Genomic DNA, 14,538 nt, shown 5'->3' on the forward strand with positions numbered 1-14,538 from the left:
TTTTCAGTTCGGTTCAGGACCTACTGATTTGAGCTTAGACGTCAGTTTAGTTTCTCTCCTAGGAGTAGTCAGGGCAGTTTTGGGACGAGTTAACTCAGCAGAAGTTTTAGTTATGAAACTTCTAAAGCAAGGGAGTCTGGTTAGAAAAATGCAGGTTTTTAGAGCTGAGAAAATTTAGGTTCTCTGATTTGAGAAAAGTTCCAGTCAGCAGGTTTAGAAAGGACTCATTGCTCTGTCTGAACAGTCCACAGGAAAGAACTTGGAAGAAATCAGTAAAGCAACCCCTAAAGAGCAGAGGTAAGTGAACTTTCTCAGAAATCGAGTCTCTGTAATGTCAGGAAGTGGGTTGAAACTTTGTTTTCCTGTGTATTTTAGATTGTGCCAACTGATATTTATATAACTTGTTTATTTTTATTTCTTCAAGAATTGAGATTTTGTTTACGTGCAACATTCATCTTCATCTCATTTTGATGCAGACTATTCCTGGTTTCTGTGCACATTAACCACTTCCTATGGACTTTCCTAAGTGCCCATTTTTCATTTATGGATCCAGGCAATGAGTGTTTACAGACTAATCAGTTTTAAAAATTGTTTGATTTTGGGAATATATGCCACTGTATACTGCCCATGAATAATTACCATGAAAATATTAAGAATCAACTATATTGTGGGACTGTAGTCACATGTAGGCCATAACAGGATAGAGATAGCAAGTTCCATTTTTTTGAAGGATGGCAATGACACAGTGGGTTCAAAATGGCAAGTTTGAACTCATTTGTGTGCCAATTGCTAGTCACAGAACAAAGTTCCGTAATGGTACAATTTGTATACACAACTAAATCTTCCCATTTCAGTTTTGAGTTCAGACATCAACACCATTTTCTTCTGCAAAACCTCGTTACTGCAGTAGTAGGCCTCCTTGTTGCTCTTTACCAGAGCAAATCAATTAGAAGTTCATTTCCAAAACCCTTGACCAATTAGAAACGGCAAGTAGAATGATTTAGTTAGAGCAAGGGTTATTGAAGGGGATGGACTTTCTTGGTGTAGTGGTAATGCCTCAACCTCTGAGCCAGGAGGTGCAGGTTCAAATCCCCCCTGCTCCAGAGATGTGTCATAGTATGTGTGAACAGGTTGATTTATAATAAAAATTACTCAAGGAACCACTGTGTCAGAGAAGCATATCATATCCTGGGACTTTTCAGGCTGTGGCACTAACAGGAATAGAGGACAACCAGAAGGCTGTCCCCACTATTTTTCATTCATACTTGGTGTATGTAGTGATTGGAACCCGCTAAATCTTGTTGACTATGAGAACTTTAATTGGAGTTGTTAACCTGGGCCATTCAGGAAAGCCCTGGCTGACCAATATAACGAGGAGATCTGCCCCAGGAGCCTATGCCGCCTCTGGAATTCCACCTTTGTGTCTTTTAAAAACGTAGAACAGCAGGCCCTGTACAGACTAGTGGTGCACACCATCCACCTCTTCTCCTTCATCCATCACCCGGACATGCCTTGGCATGCTGATTTGCCACCAGGTGGGGAGGATCCTTGGTGAAGGGCACTCTATCCTCCCTCTTTCCCTCGGGGATCTGAGGTGGGGGGTGTTGCATGCAGCAGTCCAGTGTAATCGCAGATTGTGGTGGTTCACGGACTCCCAGTCCAACTGTCTGTTTTGCAGCGCTGTCGAGTCCATGGACCATGTGTATATTGGGTGTGGGCATTTGCATTCCCATTTTAGTTATCTGAAGGACGTTCTCTGTTTTTGGTTGCACTTCAGCCCCATACTTTTAACCAGAAGATTTTGAGTCTCCTCAGTTCAGAGGACCTTCTCCAAGATGGCTGGCCACAGCTAGTGTACTGTGCTTAAGTAAATGAAGAGCAGCCCTGCATGTGGGTTGGAACACGAAATTGCTTAGTGACATCCAAATCTGAACCGATTAAAATTAACGTTTGGTTAAATGGTCAGCCAGTTCTCATGGAGGTTGATACTGGCGCAGCTGCATCTGTGTTTGCAGAAGTTGTCTTTAACAAGTTTCACTCAGGGCTCCAACCCTTAGGGTTTACACAAGACCTCAGCCAGACTGAGAACATACACCGGGGAACCATTGCAAATTAAGGGTACGACTTCAGTTCCGGTCGCCTATGAGTTCCAGTTGGTATAGTTACCTATTGGGGTGGAATTGGTGGAGAAAGATTCACGTAATTTGGCTCAATATTTTTCAATTAGAAAATGACTGCCTCAGTGAAGTCCTAGTGAAATACCCAATATTTCAGGAAGGGCTTAGGCCTATGAAACGGGCCAAAGCCACTTTACATGTTGACTAGGAAGCAATTCAGAGATCTTGCTAGGCCCGCCCGGTGCCATTTGCCTTACAAGCAGAAGTAGAGGCAGAAATCAGGAGGCTGGAGAGCAAAGGAATCATCAAACTAATGCAGTTTGCAGAATAGGCAGCACCGGTTGTACTGAATGTGAAGCCTAATGACTCAGTTCACCTTTGTGGGGATTTTAAGCAAACGATAAACTGCTTCTCACAGCTGGATAAATACCTAATCCCTCGCATTGAGGACTTGTACACAAAGTTGGCAGGGTGGCTGTCCTTTACGAAGCTGAAATGAGCCACACGTACACACAAATGTGACTAGATGAGGAGTTCATAAGTATGCTACAATTAATATCCATAAAGGTTCATTTTAATATAGAAGACTGCCATTTGGGGTACCATCAAGCTGCACCCTTTTCCAGTGGACTATGGAGAACATTTTACAACAGCTACCCAAGATTGCCATTTATCTGGATGATGTACTAATAACAGGGAAGATCAATAAAGAGCACTTGGAGAACTTCGACATAGTGTGTAAACATTTCTCCCAGGTGGGCTTACGCCTTAAAACGGATAAATGTGTGCTCCAGGCACCCCAAGTGTCTTACTCAGGTTACAGAGTCTGACAAAACTGGGTTACACCCACTGGAAAAGAAAGTGAGGGCAATCAAAGGAGCCCCGACTCCCACATCTGTACCGGTCCTTAGGTCTTTCCTTGGGTTAGTTAATTATTACAGAAAATTCATACATAACCTGGCCTCCATCTTGGCACTCTTACACCTGTAATTGGAAAAGGGTCAGCCTTGAAAATGGTCACATAGCCAAGAAGTAGCCTTTAGGGAAGTGAAAAAGCAGCTATCGTCACCTACAGTGTTGGCCCACTACAATCCAAAGCAAAAGGTTGTGCTGACACGTGATGCCTCCCCGTTTGGTATCAGGGTTGTGTTGGCTCACCAGTGGCCCAAAGGAGAAGAACGCCTGATAACGTATGCTTCCCAGATTTTGGCTGATGTTGAACACAAACATGCCCAGATAAGGAAGAAAGGTTTGGCCGTCATCTTTGGTATGAGGTAGTTCCACCAGAATCTTTACGGAAGAGAATTTGTCAGAGTAACAGATCACAAACCCCTACTAGGGCTACTGAAGGCAGACAAGGCGGTACTGCCCATAGATTCTGGTAGAATTCTGTATTGGGCCCATAATCTCAGGATGTATAGTTACAAGTTAGAGCACCATCCAGGAAGCCACGTGGCTAATGCGGATACCTTGAGCCTGTCTCCCACTGGCAGATACTCCACCAGTGATGCCTCCCCTGGAAAAGTCCATTTTGGTTTTAGACTTCTGGACATCCTTCCAGTCACCGCGGACAAAATCCGATGGTGGACATAAAAAGATCCTGTCCTAGCAAAACTAAACCAGCTGGTGGTAATGGTGGAAGGGCAGCACAGTGGCACAGTGCTCCCTCACAGCGCCAGGGACCCAGGTTTGATTCCAGTCTCGGGCGACTGTCAGTGTGGAGTTTGCACGTTCTCCCCGTGTCTGCATGGGTTTCCTCCGAGTGCTCCGGTTTCCTCCCACCGTCCAAAGATGTGCAGGTTAGGTGGATTGGCTATGCTAAATTGCCCATAGTGTTCAGGGACGTGTAGATTAGGTGGGTTATAGGGGGATGGGTCTGGGTGGGATGCTGTGAGGTTCAGTGTGGACTTGTTGGGCCGAAGGGCCTGTTTCCACACTGTAGGGAGAAGGGCCATCACAACCAGGATTGAAACCATTCTGGACCTGGCAAAACCAGATCACCATACAGGATAGCATGTTACTGTGGGAGCAAGAGTGATTGTCCCGTGTAAAGGTCACCACCAGGGTCACCCAGGGGTTTCCAAGATGAAGTTGCTTGCCAGAAGCTATGTCCAGTGGCCAGGGTTGGGTACCAACATAGCTGCATTGGTAGGATGTTGCCCAGAGTGCCAACAAAGACAAAAATTGCAACCAGCAGTGCCTGCACATTCGTGGTAAACCTGGACTTGGCTGCATGTTGACTACGCCGGACCTTTCATAGGCTCAATATTCCTGGTCATGTGGATGCCCATTCTAAGTGGTTGGATGTGCGTAAAGTTCGTTTGGCAAACTCAGGGATGACGATTGAGAAGCTGCAAGCATTGATCGCAATATATGTGCTTCTGAAAGTATTGGTCACGGACAATGGGACATCCTTTACCAGGAGGGAACTTGAATATTTCTGAAAGTCAAATGACATTTGGCATATAAGGACAGCTCCATACTGTGCATCATCCAACGCTCTAACAGAAAAAGCGGTGCAAACGTTGAAGGCAGGCTTAAAGAAGCAGCCTACAGTGTCCCTTGATACCAAACTGTCCCAGTTCCTGTTTGATTGTAAGACCACCCCACACGCAACAGTAAGGATAGCTCCAGCACAGCTGCTGATAGGGAGAAGACCTCACACTCGGTTAAACCTGATATTTTCAGAACTGGGAGTGAGGATGAAATGGCAGCAGGAATGCTAATGCTGGCCACATGCGGTCTATAAGCGAGAGAAATAAATTTAATTCAAGACATTAAGTTTGGTGCCGGAACCATGGAAATGGCCTCGTTTGGTAACGAGGCGAGCCTGATACGAGGTCAAGTCCCATGACTTACAAAGTTTGGGTAGGTGATACAGTCCTGAACAAACACGTGGATCACCTGAAAGCTGTTACCTTGCAAACGGGGCAGCAGCAAATCAAACCTGGCCCCTCAGAACAGCCAGAAGGCTGGTCAGAAACTGGAGGTTCTCTCCCTCAGACCGGTATCAAGGAAACCTCAGAGTCCAAGATGGATGTCATGACCGCCAGAAGAAGAGAAAACTCTCCCAAGGTGCTCCAGACACAAGAAACAGGCTATGGTTTGGTACATACCACCCGTGTCAGCGTCTGAGTCAGAGGAAACAGTGAAAATGTCACAAGAAAAGCTACAAGAGAAAGACCGGGCCTACATCCCTGGACTTAGGGGAGGAAGGATGTAGTGATGGAACCAGCTGGATCTTGTTGATGATGAGATCCATGATTGGCCCAGGTTAACAACCCCAATCAGGAAAGCCATGGCTGATTTAGCATCTCCTCAGTTCAGAGGACTGACTCTGACTGGCTTGCAACAGCCAATGTACTGTGCACAAGTAAATAAAGAGGGACTCGGGGTTAAGAAACGGCCCTTTGGCAGCTATTTCAGAGAACAACTGAGAGAGCTGTAGGATTGCAAAAATGAACTCTAATGATAGGAACAAGAGGGCAGCTTCTTCAACCAAACAGATATTAAGGAAATAACTGTGGTAGTGAGCAGCAGTGTGGCCTTCTAATCCAGAAGAGACAGGTGAGAGCATAACACTGTCAGGTGCTAAGTCAAATACCACTGATATGCATTGCACACCTTAGGTGAACACACTTTTTGTAGCTTTACTCATTCCTTTCTCTGCAGGCACCTCACATCACCATCTGAGCAGCCTATACTCCTACTCCTACTCCATCTCAGCTTATTCCCCCTCTTTTCAGCAATGCCTTCCAGTCATTATACACAAATGATGTTCTTCAATCCTTTGAACATAAGCCATTCTTAATGATCCTACCTCACCGCTTTCTCTCCTAGCATGCAAAAAGTGCACAGCTTGGGCGGAGTCAAAAATGTGGTCTCCTAATAAAATGTGCTATTATCGGCACTGAAATGGATCCTAGCTTTGCTTACTTTTTTTTTTGTAGGATATGTGGTGTGTTTCTGGTTTCATCCAACTTAAACATTTCCAATCCCTAAATTCAACTCTTTCCAGAACACATTAGTATCATTTTGTACCCTTCAATGGAACTGAAGAACCTTACAAATCTACTCCAAAACCTTAGAACCTTATTAACTTTACTACTAATTTTCATCCTTCTCTTACCATCTCAGACTCTTTGCTTCTTCTAAAAAACCAAAAGAACTGTGGAAGCTGTAAATCAGGAACAAAAACAGAAGTTGCTGGAAGCTCAGCAGTTCTGGCAGCATCTGTGAAGAAAAAAGTCAGAGTTAACGTTCTGGGTCTGGTGACCTTTCCTCAGAACATTGAGGAAGGGTCACTGGACCCAAAATGTTAACTGTGTTGTTGTTTTTTTTCTCTTCACAAATGCTGCCAGACCTGTTGAGTTTCCAGTGACTTCTGTTTTTGTTCTTTGCTTCTTTTCCTTTTGACTTGACTGTCACTATTCCCAATTTAGGCTTTCAACTAACTTTCGTTATAAGCGCACTGACACCCATCAGTACCTCAAATACACTTCACAACCTGTCTTCTGCATTGCACCTGTTTTGTTTTTACAACCTTCCATGATAGTGCTTCTTACATGTCTTCATTTTTGCTTAGTTGAAGATTCCATTCCACTGTAGGGCTTTAACTATGTCCAACCATTTCCTGTACTCTCACCTCTCCCCAGCCTCCCACTCCCTCTCCCCAGCCTCCCACTCCCTCTCCCCAGCCTCCCACTCCCTCTCCCCAGCCTCCCACTCCAAGGAACACTTCTCTTCACCTACATTTTGATCATCATCTGCTATTTCTACTACCTCAGGTTAAGATGTAACAATCAAACATATCTTTTCCTCCTTGTCGGTGTTCAAAGGGACTGTTCCCTCTGCAAGACCCGAGTTCATCCATCAATCACCACCAAGACATCATTCCCTTCCAATGGCACACTCCAATACAAATATAAATATAACACTGGTTCATTTATCTTTTCGCTCCTCACCATGCAATGCCACAAACATTCCTTTCTGATGCAGCAGCAGTTTGGAAATACTACTTTCAATTTTGTATATTGTATTGACTACTCAATGAGGCCCCCTTTAAACTGGGGGGACTAATTATTGATTGATGAAGGGTCTAGGCCCGAAACGTCAGCCTTTCTGCTCCTATGATGCTGCTTGGCCTGCTGTGTTCATCCAGCCCTGCACCTTGTTGTCTCTAATTATTGATTGTGTTGCTTTGTGAACTCTTCTACTCAGTCTGAGGCAGTAATATAGTGATGCCTCTGGACTAGTAATCCAGACCCTGAGATTAATATTCTGGGTATGTAAGTTCAAATTCCAGGGTAGATGGTGAAATTTGAATTCAGTTAAAAAGCTAGCCTGATGGCAGCCTTGATTCTGAAGAAGGATCCAGACCTGAAACATCAGCTTTCCTGCTCCTCGGCCTGCTGTGTTCATCCAGCTCTACACCTTGTTATCTCTTGTTTATTAAATATTTTTTTTTTGTCGTAAAAGCCCAACTGGCTTGGTAATGTCCTTCTGGGAAGGAGGCCTGCTGCCCTTACCTTGTCTGGCCTACATGTGACTCTACAGCAATGTAGTTGACACAACCATTCCTGGGCAATTTGGGATGAACAATATCTGCTAACCTAACCAGCAACACCTACATCCAATGAACTAAGAAAACCAGAAGGGGGAGAGGAAGGAAATTGCAAAATTGGTAAAATATCTCACTTCTCAGTGTATAATTCCATCCATGGTCATCAGTGACCAGTCTGCTCTGGATTTGGTGATACCCTGACCAAACCTGTACCCAGCAGAAAGATCTCCTGAGAGCCTCGAGATACTCAGATATGATTGTCTATGTGCAGGGACAGGGGAGTGGAGACCTCCTTCATCAGCCTGGGCCATGAGAAGGCCTTTGACAGAACAGTGTACCTATATGATAGACGTGCTCTCCAAATGGGGTTTGGAGAAGCAATCTGCAATTGGATACAACTGTTCTGCACAAATATTAGCAGTATAGTTCCATTCAATGGGTGAGAATTAGAAAGCTTTCTAGTCAAGTCTGGAGTCAGGTAGGACTGCCCGTTCTCCCCTAAATACCAGTTGTTCTGGTATATAGAACCATCTGCCAAGTCTACCAGATAGAATGCAAAGATTTGAAAAGTGATTATTCCACACTCCCTGTACATGGGTGAGGTCGCCATCTTCTGATCAGATCTGTTGTTGAATGTGCAGGTCAATTTAGCTTTTAGAACAAGCACGAACAGGTCTGTGGAGACAAGGTAGATTGGGGAAAGAGCAAGGCCATATCTTTTTGGGAACCGAGCCAACCAATTCTTTGTCTCTTTCATTGTCACATCAGATTATCTCAATTGCCTTGGTATTGGTCAGAACAGCCAGGGCATGCACTAAAAATTGGAAGGAGTGAGCAGCCATAGTCAAACAAAATCGAAGTACATGGGAGTGATGAGATAGTAGGAACTGCAGATGCTGGAGAATCTGAGATAACAAGGTGTAGGTCAACACTGCAGGCCAAGCAGCATCAGAGGAGCAGGAAAGCTGACATTGCTTGGCCTGCTGTGTTCATCCAGCTCTACACCTTGTTATCTCTACATGGGAGTGATGTTCCTTCTCCATTGTGGGTAAAAACTTAATCATCAAACACCCCAAGCCATCTTCTGTTTTGTCTGAAGGTTGGAGCAGACTGTATTTGTGGGGACGTGATGTACAAGCCTCTAGATAAAGGGGGTAAAATGTACAGATCATGCTGATGGTCATGTTTGTCTGCTGTTGCATCAAACTATGTGTAAATCCTCATTCTGTAAATGTCACATATTAATAAATGCTGAGGTTCTACATGTCACCAGAATTACAAAGGATGGTCTGGTCACAGAAATGTTTGAGACCATTTGGAACACAGTAGAAGATAATGATGTTAATTAAGAGATAACTGGGTGAAACTCAACTGGTTTTGTTTTTATATACACACATGGGGAACAAGTAATCAGTGTTATTAGAATTTTCTGATGTGTGAGTAGGAATGGTTTAAGTCCCACTTTCTCCAGAGATGTGTAATAACATCTCTGAACAAGTTGATTAGAAAATAATTAAAACTCTCTTGTAGAAATGTATCTGCTTGGACTCTTTTCTTATCAATATTTAAAATCTGGTATTCAGCAATTTTTATTAGTCTGTTTGTTTATTAGTCAAAGATTGAAAACTTGGCATTATTCCAACCAAAGAGTGATGTGGAAAAAACTTCAAGAGATGGCTGAATCAAAATCTGAAATATCAGGGATTTCATCCCTGTTTAAGAATATGGAGCCAACGTTCAGTTCATTTATGAAGAATGAACTAACCATACTGACCCATCTTACTCCTTTGCAAAAAGAAACAAGACAAGGATTTTTTTTTTTAAATTCACTTGTGGGCATTACCCATTGGCCAGATGTACAGTTGCACAAATGTAAAATGACTGAGAATCAACAGTGCAGTTTTCAAATCAATGCTAGAAAGTGGAGAAATCTCTAAATTGAAAGGGGTGAATAGCAATAAGCTATCTGATTTCTTTACAAAGAAAGGAGCAAGCTCTAAGAAACAATTAATAATACTGGAAGGAGGTTTATGTTGATCCTATGCATACTGCAATGTAGACTGAAGTTGCAATCCCGGACCGTGCAGCAGTCATAACATAGCAGATTCTGTGGAAACTCTCTGGAAAGATGAAACTTCTGATAGGCAATTACCCAGCATCTTCAACTTTCAAAAAAAAAATCCCCAAATCCAGGTCAGAGTTGGAGACTTCGAATGGTGCTAATGTGCGTAGTCACCCCAGAAAAGTTAGAAGAATTAAAACTTATTCTAACTCCTGAGTCATGATGAATTTGAACCCCCTACAGACTGTCATCCTCCCTACAAACACTTGACCACATGCCACCAGACATAACCATACCCCAATGTGAATGTACCTTTCGGCTCAACCCTGGACCTGACACACCCTACTAATACATCCACCCCCTACCACCTCATATTTGCGGACCCTCCCAACCCAATCAATAAATAACATTAAATGTAAAGAAAAATAAGAAAAAATTATGCTTAAAATTGTTAATAACTACATTTTAAAAATTACTGTTATTAATTGAATTCGAACATCTAAAATAATTACTTACAATTAATAAATAATACTGTTTAAAAGGAGCAAAACAAAAAGCAATGCAATCCTTATTGAAGTTTCATTATACTTTCCCTCCAGTGTAAATCTCTTCTGCTTACTGCTGTCCTTTAAGAGACATTCCCAGATCCTCTGGTGTCATGGTGCGTGTGGTTTCATCCCACCCTTGCACTGCATCAAGGCTGCAACTTGGGAATCTGAGAGTCTGGCTGCAAAACACCTGGAAAGGTACATGGACATTTTTTTAAAAATATGATTACCATTGGATGGATGTGTTCTAGTGCCAATTGAAAGTTCAGGGCCATAAATATAGAAATAGTTTGTCATTTCGTCTCAGTTGTAGCATTATCACTTCCAAGTCAGAAGGCTGTCTGTAAAGGCCAACATTTCATACAGTTCTTGGCTGTATGCAGCACAGCTGCAGATGCCTTCTTTGATAGAAAAATTTAAACATATTAGCCTAAATTCTTTCATGGGATGTGCACTTTAAATAGCAAGGCCAGCATTTATTGGCTATCCCTAATTGCCCTTTAACTGAATGGCTTACTATTTTATTTTAGAATGCAGTTATGAGGTGACCAAATTGCTATGGGTCTAGAATATCATGCAGGCAAGGATGGCAGATTTCCTTCCCTTGCTATTAATTTTTCCCATCCATTTAAATTTGATTTGTTTTCTAACTGCTCATCTGCTCCCTGGATTAAAATGAGTCTATACCAATTGTTGAGGATACTTATACAAATGAGTTTTTACTGGAGCAGTGAATGTTGCTAATGTCAATTCTAAACCATCTGGAGATAATGCAGAAAAAAGCTGGGCCCTCTGTAGCAGGGCTTATGCAAAATTAAAGCAAGCCTGCGGAATTTACCATAGCATAAGTTGGCACAGGTGGATCAGGTAACAGTGATCATTCATGATTGTCTAACTGACCACAGTGAGACAAGCACCTCTGGAACTGACCACAAAGCCTGCCCAGGAAAAATGCCTTTGGGCAATATCCAAATTCAGTAAGTGCTCCTTATTAGTTTTCCCTGTTCTCAGGCTAGTTGAGGCCTTGCAAATGTGGAGTCCAGAGCGAATTTTATTAAAACTGGTTCTGCGACCACCAATATGACCACACCAGTATTGACCTCCATTAGAACCGGATGACCACTTAACCAGATGTTGATTTGGTATTGCTCAGCAATGTAACACATGTAGGTGGACTTTCTAGGGTATGAACTCTCCCAGATACCAGCCTATGAGTTATCTTACTCAATTTAGCTCTAGCAGGACTCTTTAGCCATCTCATGATTGCGTACCAGGAACAACTACAATGGCTTTCCAGCCAGGATCATTAAGAAAATTTCACCTGTTTGGTCAAGGCTTGGCTTTGTTTTGGGGTTTCACTGTGGACAACCTAGAATCACTCTGATCAGGATATGTCCTGAAAGATGCTATGCAATTACCTGCACTCAAGTGATACATTCCAAGTTCAGCTGGTCTGGTGAGACTGTCCACTTCCATCAGAATTCCTTGCAACTTATGCTCCACTTGCCACATTTTCCAGTGATAAAGCCAGTTGTTAGCGCCTGTTTAAAGTCCAGTTGCACTTTAGCTAGCAGGTGTTTTGTCCTAAGAAGTCTACAACTGTAACTCAGAGGGTTCCAGATGCTAGCTAATTGCCCGTTGGACATTTAAACTTCCCAGAAAATTACCACATAGTCAGTGCACCATAACACCAAGAGGTCCTGCATCTGAACTCCTCTTCTTCTTTATTAGGTCTACAGGATCTTTAACAACCGCCTCAGAGGGCAGGCTGACCCTTCAGCTAACATCTAATCTGAGATACAAAAAGTTGCTGGAAAAGCTCAGCAGGTCTGGCAGCATCTGTGGAGGAGAAAACAGAGTTAAAGTTTCGGGTCCAGAGACCCTTAGGGTCTCTAATCTGAGATAGTGGGAGGAAACCCAAAGGGTGAAACGGAATGAAAGTTCCACCAACTTCATGGAAATTAAGTCAGGATGGTTGTAAAATTAACTCTGTACCCTACAGAGGGTGCAGTGAAGTTATATTTGCTTCCTACATACACAGACCTCTTGAATGAGGATTGAATCCACAAACCGTTGACGCAGAGACAAGAATTCCACCATTTAAGCCAAGTCTAACAGCCAAGGGGAGGAGAATAAACTACAGGAATACCTTATAAAAATTTTAGTAGTCTAGGTTGTGATTTTGTGCAATAGTGTAAAACAAGCGATAACAATCTAGTGGTCTAACAGTTTTCCAATTTTTGCTTCCATTGAATTTAGCATCAATGAGCTGCAGATTAAATACCAATCATTTTACACAGTCAACTTCTACACCATGAGCTGGTGGTGAGGAAATGAAGGCCAATTATAAGAAGTGGGTCCTGAGGTATAATCTGCCAACAACACTGAAAACTATTCAAACTATTTTTTGTGGGTGAAGTATTATTTCAAAGGTGGTGCCTAGCTGCAAACTTTTGGGAATTTACCCATGATTCCAAACCAGCCATGTTGGCGTCAGTGGGAACAGACTGCTTTCTAAAAAATTCTATCATAAAGTATGGGCTGATTTCCAATTTAGTAAACAGATTGTACTTCAATGAACAGATGGTGGAGTTGTTGAAACTTTTATGCTTCTCACTGAATCTATATGCACCTGTGCTTTCTGATATGCAGTACACATCAGATAAAACATCTGGTGGAATTTAATAGTGTCTGTGTGATGTGTGTACAGTTTGCAAACTCCAACACGCATGCTGAAAGCTGAATGTCTTGTTTGCCTGTTTTTGAGTTTACATAAAATACCTTGTTTTTTTTCAGTGTGACATATAAATGTTTGGAATTTCTGCAGGGCTCTTCCAATCTCCTGCCATAACAATGAGGGAAAAGCAGATCCCCTGAAGAATGGAATTTGTGGCTAAATCAACCCTTCACATGCTTTCTTCAGGAGTTCTGCAAGTCAATTATACCAGTAGATTGACCATCAAAGAAATTACTTCCTAATAATTTTTAGGAACAGTGAAAAGCCAATAAATCCAGCAAGTGCTTCTCTTTCACCTACTCACCAACTCAATCTACTCACCATAGTTCCTCAATATCACATACCTAGCTTCTCATTGTATCCTTTAAACTCACGCATGCATCTTCCCATTGTATCCTTCAACCTCTTTTGACAGCTTTTTCACCATATCTTTCAGCCTATGTTTTTTATTGTGCCAAAGCTGGGTATCACCCTTTGCTTGAAGGTGAACATGGCATCTGCAGAACATAAATACAATGATATTCAGACTGATTTGCTCCTCCACAGGTAAAGGAATTTATTTTGTCTACCGAGTTGATTGGAGAAGGGGCTGGAGGAACAAAAATCAAATTTGATGTAAATACATTGACGGGTCACTTGTTTATATGATTATCCCTTCTCCTGTATTGGAAAAGTTTGCAGAAATGAATAAAGGTAGAGGGATCAGAAGCTACCAAAGATTCCAGAGTCATCCCAAATCATGGAAAGAATTTAATTTTTAGTAGCAAAGAAAATGGACAAAGTATAAGGCAAATCAGTTCTTCTAGAAAAATCGGAATGTCACAGTTCAACACCATTCTACAAAGAAAATGTTTTTATTTTAAGTTTTGCTTATCTATTTAGTGAAAATGAAATTTGGAAGAACACCACAATCTGCAGAGTTCACATTTCAAAGGTATTCCTGCACAATTTCCTGCATTTCTTTCATTTATTCTCTTGATTGGGGAAAGGTCACATTTATTTGCCTATTCCTAGTCACACAAAGAAAATGGTGGTTGGTATTCTTAGTGCCCAGGAGTATTCATGACACAGTAGTCGCCATGCTGATGCTGGATAAACATCAGACTATTGATCCAGCGTTAATAAGTGAATGCCAATATAAACTTAATAGGAGAGCATGTGACTTAGAGAACTTGTACCATCTGATGGGTATCAAGGGTCAGAATAATTCAGGCTGAAATCCTACTTTCCTAAATCATACATTCCTTTTGTAGTGTAGCCCTCCCAATTAAAGAAAATACTGCAGATTGACAAGTTATGAAAGGGTACTGTAAAGATCACTTTTAGTTTTGAACTGTGGACTAAAAAGGGATAAAGATACAGCTTTAAACCAAACAAAACTGTGAAAGAAGATGAGATAGTAGGAACTGCAGATGCTGGCGAATCCGAGACAACAAGGTGCAGGGCTGGATGAACACAGCAGGTCAAGCAGCATCATAGGAGCAGAGAGGCTGACGTTTCGGGCCTAGACC

Source organism: Rhincodon typus, chromosome 31, assembly GCF_021869965.1.
Source record: "Rhincodon typus isolate 14 chromosome 31, sRhiTyp1.1, whole genome shotgun sequence".
Taxonomy (NCBI): Eukaryota; Metazoa; Chordata; class Chondrichthyes; order Orectolobiformes; family Rhincodontidae; genus Rhincodon; species Rhincodon typus.